This window comes from Octodon degus, unplaced genomic scaffold, assembly GCF_000260255.1.
Source record: "Octodon degus isolate 3935 unplaced genomic scaffold, OctDeg1.0 scaffold00315, whole genome shotgun sequence".
NCBI lineage: Eukaryota > Metazoa > Chordata > Mammalia > Rodentia > Octodontidae > Octodon > Octodon degus.
The window spans coordinates 564,281-571,531 of record NW_004524891.1 but is presented as its reverse complement, the minus strand read 5'-3'; the positions used below and the strand labels follow the sequence as shown (position 1 = coordinate 571,531).

At 37.6% G+C, this 7,251-nt stretch overlaps 1 pseudogene; it reads right to left on the bottom strand.

The window, feature by feature from the left end:
* Window positions 1–6,331: 6,331 nt before the first annotated feature.
* LOC105741168 lies at window positions 6,332–6,665 on the bottom strand (annotated as a pseudogene).
* Window positions 6,666–7,251: the final 586 nt, after the last annotated feature.

The following is a 7,251-nucleotide window of genomic DNA, read 5'->3' as shown; positions in this document are numbered from 1 at the left end:
TAGACCACTGAGCCATCTCTCCAGCCCCCAGTGTTTCTTCTTAAGGAGAAAAAATGTCCTGGAATCAGATAGTGGTGGTGACTTCGCAACTTTTTATTTTTATTTATTTAATTATTTATTTGATACAGGGTCTCACCATGCAGTTCAAATTTGTAGTGATCCTCCTGTCTCAGTCTCCTGGCCCTGAGATTACCACCATGCCTGGTTCAGGGGCCACACTGTGCACCTGGGTGTCTGGGGCCAGCATGGCATGTGGTACCAGGGATTGAACTCTGGACTTTGAGCTGGCTAGGCGGGCACTTAGACCACGGAGCTACCTCTCCAGTCCCAGTTTCACAACTTTTTAAATAAATTAAACTGCTAAAATGTATACTTAACAAGTAAAATTTGTGGTCTGTGAGTTCAGACCAAAATTAAAAATAAGCAAATTAGAAGTTGAAAGTAGAGGGGCTGGGGAGATAGCTTAGTAGGATAAGTGCTTGCCTGGCAAATGCAAGGGCCTGAGTTCAATCCCCAGTTCAGAAAAAAAAAAAAAAAAGTAAAGGTCATGAGTTCAATCCCTAGTACCGTCAAAAATAAAAAAAAATAAAAAATAAAAAAGACTCTCAAAGGGGCCGGGGAGATGGCTCAGTAGGATAAGCGCTCTACTGGCAAACGCAAGGATCTGAGTTCAAACCCCAGTTCCGCAAAAAAAAAAAAAAAAAAGTACATTAAAATAACTACAATTTACAATGATTATTGTATATTTCAAGATAGCTAGGAGAGAAAATATTCTGAAATCTTGTAATGTAAAGAAATGATAAATGCTGAAGACATAAATATACCAATTACCCTGATTTGTACACTTCACATTATATGCATGTATTAAGATATCAAACTTGGGGCCGGGGAGATAGCTCAGTAGAACAAGAGATAAGCACTTGCCTGGCAAGCACAAGAGCCTGAGTACAATTCTTGGTTCTGAAGAAAAAAAAAAAAAACCCGACAAAAAACCCCAAAAAACCCAACAAACTATCCTCATGAATATGTACAATTACTGCATGTCATTACTTTTTTTAATATCTAGAAACAAGCATATTGAATATGTTCACTTAAAAGGTTAGGAAACATGATGATAGGCCAGTATAAATAATTCAAACTGAAGCACAGAGAGAAAAAAATGAAGAGAGAGGGAGGGAGGGAGGGAGGGAGAGAGAGAGAGAGAGAAGAGAGGAGAGACACACAGAGAAAGACAGAGACAGACAGACAGACAGATACACACACACACACACACACACACACACACACACAGATAGAGATAGAGACAGAGAGGTACTAATCAATGTCATGCAAGCTGGCAGTAAGAGTTGACCTCTATGTAACTGGAACCTTACATGAAAGGGAAATAGAATGGAACAGAAAACATATTCAAATTCTATTTGGAAAAGTTTTGTCTGAAAATGTTCTAAATTTGATTAAAAATATAATATAGCAACCCTTGATCCAAGAAGCTCAGATATTCTCAAGCTGGATAAATACAAAAATAATCACATTTACGCACATAAGAGTCAAACCGTTGAAAGCCAAAAATGAAGAAATAAATCTTAAAAGCCGCCAGAGAAAAATGATCCATTATATTTAGAGGAACAGTCGTATAGATGCCACTTGACTTCTCATTAGAAATAATAGAATGCAGAAAATAATGGAGTGTGTCTTACTGTATAGTACTGACTGGCCTTGAACTCACTTATGTAGCTCAGCCTGGCCTAGAATTGATATCAATCCTCTTGCCTCAGGCTCCTGAGTGCTGGGATTATAGGCGTGTGCTACTGGAATTTTATTTATTTTGGTTATTTGAGGCAGGGTCTCCGTATTTAGTTCAGGCTGGCCTTGAATTCACTATGTATGTAGTCCAGGCTGGCCTCAAGTTTACGGCAGTCCTCCTGCTTCTGCCTCCTGAGTGCTGTGATTCCAGGTGTGTGCCACTTTTTTCTTGTTTAGGTTTGTGAAATAAGGCCTCACAATATAACTCAGTCTTGGCTCGGAGCTCATTCTGTAGCTCAGCCTGGTCTTGAACTTGTGATCCTTTTGCTCCATCTCCTGAGTGCTGGGATTAGAGGAGGGCATCCTCACATCCATCTTGGAATGGCATCTTTAAAGTACAGGGGTGATGGGTGGGGGTGGGGTGGGGTGGGAGTGGGGGGAAGATAATGTAGAATTCTACATTGAGTGAAATTTTATTTTCTTCTCTTTTTTCTTTTCTTTTGAGACAAGGTCTTGCAGTGCATTTCAGTCTGGCTTTACACTCACTGTGTAGTTCAGGCTGGCTTTCAACTTGCCTCCAGAGTGCTGGATCACAGGCACACACCACCACACCTGCCAAAATGTTTATTTATTTATTTATTTATTTATGTATTTATTGCGATCCCAGGGATTGAACTCAGGACCCTGTGCTTGCCAGGCAAGTGCTTATTCTACTGAGCTATCTCCCTGGCCCCTAAAATTTTATTTTCAAAATGAAAGTGAAATATAGTAAGGATGTTCTTCAGGTGAGAGGGAATAATTACCAGATGTAAAAATGGATGTACAGGGAGGCATGAAGAGTGCTGGAAAGAACGTACATACATTTAAGTATACAATAGTTTTTCTCTCTGAAATTCTTTAAAAGTCAATTGCATGTTTAAAACAATGGCAATATGTCATGGGGTTTACAAAATCCATAGCAGTAAACCATGGCAGCAATCGCACAAAAGATAACATGGGCATACATGAAACTATATCATCTGTATTATCTTTTTTTTTTTTTTTTACATTTTAAATATATTGACCAAATGAGTATAAAATGCATCACCATTTTCAACATCAACTGGTTTTTGGTTGTACAAAGTCTAAAGACAGAAATTTCTTTATGAATGAGAAAGTAAATACAAACAGCACTCTACAAAAACATCTTTGCTTCAATTATTAGGCCTAACAGTCTTCACACAAGAAAACAGTACATTCCATTGATATATGCTTACAGTGACAAGATATTTTTTTTTCCTAGCCTTATTGCAGGACATACTTGACATGTAGATGATCTTGCTGTTTTGTCATGAAGTTCCTATTTTTTTTCATTTAAATACAAAATAATGATAGGAAAAAAAGCTTTAGAATACAAAATTTCACTAAGCAAAGTAACAGGAATTCAACAATGATTACTGTATTGTATGATGTTACCTTCGAATTAGTTGTTTAGGTTACCAGATATAAACATTCAAGATTGGTTTAAGGAAAAAACAAAACAATCCAGTTACAAAAAAGTTGTAACAAATTTAAAAATAATAAAAAAGATTTTAAGTGTTCCTTTCAAAAAATGCATTATCTTGTGTGCTATGTAGAATACTGTTAATTCAGAACAGACTATATTGGTAAGTTAAGGATGAATATTATAATCCTTAGAAAAACCACTATTCAATACTAAAAAGAAGCATAGCTTAAAATGTTAATAGAGTTCCAAGAAAGCATATGAATGTCAATAAATACATTATACTCAACGTCACTCACCCGCTGGGAAATGCAAATCACAACCAAGATTAGATACCACTTCACATCACTTAGACTCACTTAGACGCTGTAATAAAAAGGGAAGATATAACAAGTACTGGCAAGGATGAGGAAGGCTGGAACTCTCAAAAACCGGGAGGGGGGCATTCTTACATCCTCAAAGATTCTGGAGTTTCACTTGGATCTTCTCAAGTATTTTATTCTAACACTGATCTTTTGGTGAAAAAAAAAAAAAAAAACAGTAGAGGAGGATGAAAGGGAGCAGTCACTTTGGAAACAACCTAGTGGTTCCTTAAAAATTTGAATATAGAGGTTACCCTATGAGTCAATCAAATGACTACAGGTGTACCCAAGAAATGAAAGCATATCTGCCCAAAAAACATATAAATGCCATAGCAATGTTACCCATAATAACCCCAAAGTGGAAATAACCCAGTGTCCATCAACTGCTGAATCAATAAAGTCTGGTTCATTAATACAGTGGGATATTATTCGGCATCCCAAGACATGAAGTGCTGACATATATTACTGGAAGGATGAATCTTGGAAACATTCTTAGTGTATGAATCCAGACACAAAGCATCCAGACATAGTGTCTGAGTCCATTTACATGGAATGTCCACAACAGGTAAGTCTGAGAGACGGAAAGAAGATTCATGGTGACCAGACTGGAAAATGGTTGACAGAGGGAGTGAAGAGACTGACGGCTGAAGGGTGGGCTTGAGGTGGGGGATGAGACCCTAAAACCAACCTTGGTGATGGTTGCACAACTCTACGAGTATGTTAGAGGGCTGGGGGATAGCACAGTTGAATAAGCCCTTGCCTGGCAAGTGCAAGGGCCTGAGTTCAATCCCCAGCTCTGCAAAAAAAATAAATCAATAAATAAACAAATAAAATAAATAAATATTATTAGTATGAGTACATTAGAAACCACTGACTCCCAGAAAGAAATGAGAGAAACAAAAATTAACAAAACTAAAAGCAATGCAAAGGATAAATTATTGGTACATAAAATAACACGGATTATTATTATTATTATCATTATTATTAATCTTTTTGAGACAGGGTCTCCTTATGCAGTTCAGGCTGGCCTTGAGTTCACCTTGTAGCCCAGGCTGGTCTCAAACTCACAATGATCCTCCTGCCTCAGCCTTCAGGACTAGGATTACAGGCATGCACTACCACACCTGTTTTAAATCTTAAAAGCATGTTAAAGTAAACAAACTAGATGAGAAGAGCACCTCTCATATAATTCCACTTATCTGAGAAACTCTAGGCCATGGCCCATACCCACTAGTCAAATCTGGTTCAATACCTGCTTTTTGTATGGCCTTGAGTTAAGTAAGGATGGTTTTTACCATTTTTAGGGATTGTAAAGGAGAAGAAAGAAGAAAGGATGCAGAAACTACAAATGACCTGAGAAGCCTGCAATATTTACTATGTGTCCCTTTATTGAAGCTTTCTAAGGGCCAACGAGATAGCTCAGCAGACTAAGCACCTGCTTAGGCAAGCTCAAGGACAGGAGTTTGATCCCCCATAGCATGCCACGCCCCCACCCCAACCCCGACCCTCACCGCCAGGCCCACTGAGCCAGCGAGGGAGACCGGGTATGGTGGCTTACACCTGTATTCCCAGTGCTGGGGAGACTGAAAACAGGAGGATCACTACAAGTCCTAGCTGCATAGTGGGACCCTGTACCAAATAAATTTAAAAAGGAAGTTTCCTAGTGAGTACATGACCTAAATAAAATGAACCTATAGCAACTGAAATCAGAGTAGTGGCTACCTCTGGGAGGAAAGGTGGGAGGCGTCTGGAACAGGGCATGAGATTTCTCATGTGATGAAACTGTTTAATACTTTGATTATGATGATTACTAGGCTGTATGTTCTTGTCAAAACTCATTAAAATCTGAATACTTTATTGTATATAAATTTTACCTTAATAGAACCAGAAGGTCTTTTCTCTCCCATGAGTTGCATTTGCTGATTAAAGTTAAAAAATAATCAAAGCCAGGCATGGTGGCACTCCCGTGTAATCCTAGCACTTGGGTGGCTGAGGCAAGAGGATGTTATGAGTTTGAGGCCAGCCTGGGCTACACGGTAAGTTCAAGGCCAATATGAACTACACAGTGTGATCCTGTCTCAAAAAAAAAAAAAAAAAGTAGAAAATCATCTTGAAAAAATATGTTTGATTTCTCCTCTTATCTTTCTCCCTAGTGAGATTAATCTTTTAAATAAAGAGCTTGATTTTAGAGGTCTTCCTTGATTTTTTTGCTAGATTGAGAGCTAATCAAATAAAAACTAATGTTTATAGGGCTTTAGAAATTATCATTTCTTTGGGATTGTGCTTCCCAAGTAACAATTTAACATGATTGAAAATATAAATTTATGTTATGAAAACTGCAACAGATATTTTCTTTTACACATCTGTCTATATGTGAATTCTGATGAGCAGTGCATAATTCACTCCATTTATACTAAAATTTATGAAAAACTCACTTTGTAACATGCTCCGTTTTCCCTCATTTGGAATGAATTTGGCTGATATAAAGTTAATTTGGTCTTTAAGCTGATATTCAGTTCTGTTCCAATATGGCTTTTCATTTTAAGATTCTAAAGTTATGATCCTTTCTTCTCCCAAAGTTGTAAATTTTCTAATGCAAAATGCTGCTGATTTCTATTTGTAGCATCTGTAAATCAGGAATAGCCTTGGTGCCTTTCTCCCTCGGACCAAATGATAAGATTTTTTTTTTTTTTAAGTGAACACAGCAAGATTTTATTGTCTTCACAATAAAAAACATGAAAAGTTAAAACTGGATCACTTGGTCCTTTCTTTTCTTATCTCCTCCCAGTTCAAAGTGCTTGCATCTCTTAATAGCCAGCATTCTCTTAGATCTGCAGTTGGGCTCAACACACTCAAGCCTCAGGACAATCTTCTTTGTAGTTTTGGCCTTCTTCCGGAAAATTGGCTTAGTCTGCCCACCATAGCCACTGTTTCCTGTCATAACGCCGCTTTCCCTGGGCATATAGAGAATCTTTGCCTTTCTTGTACTGTGTCACTTTGTGGGGTTGATGCTTGCCACACTTCTTACAGAAAGTTCGCCGGGTTTTGGGAACGTTCACCATGCTTGCAGACGCGCGAACAGCAAAGAAAGAAAGAAGCCGCGCCGGAAGCGGAAGTGTCAAGATTGGGTTTTTAAGGAAAATATACTTTCTTATAACAGAGTTTGAGAGATAGCTGATTTATTTATAAAACAATGCACAAGAATAAGAAACAAAAATTACCAAACTTTTCAGTATTATTGTTATTTTATTTTAGAGATTGTTGCCAACAAAGCCTATCATTCTTTTAAATATCCATCTGCCAATGAGAAAAATACTGGGAGGTAGTTTTAATGTTGAGGTCTGGAGACATAGCTCAGTGGTACAGCACTTGCTTACAATGTATGGAGCCCTGAGTTCAATCCTCACTACTGAAAAAAAAGTAGATTTAAGTATATCATATTTGATGAAAAAGAAGGAAAAAATAAAAATGACAGGTCTGTTAAGACTTTATTTTACATAACATTTTTTATTTTTATTTTTTTTTTTTGCGGAACTGGGGATTGAACTCAGGCCCTTGTGCTTGCCAGGCAAGCGCTTAATCTACTGAGCTATCTCCCTGGCTCCTACATAACATTTTTTAAATATTAATTTTATTGAGACAAAAGTAGCAATGAGACAGTTT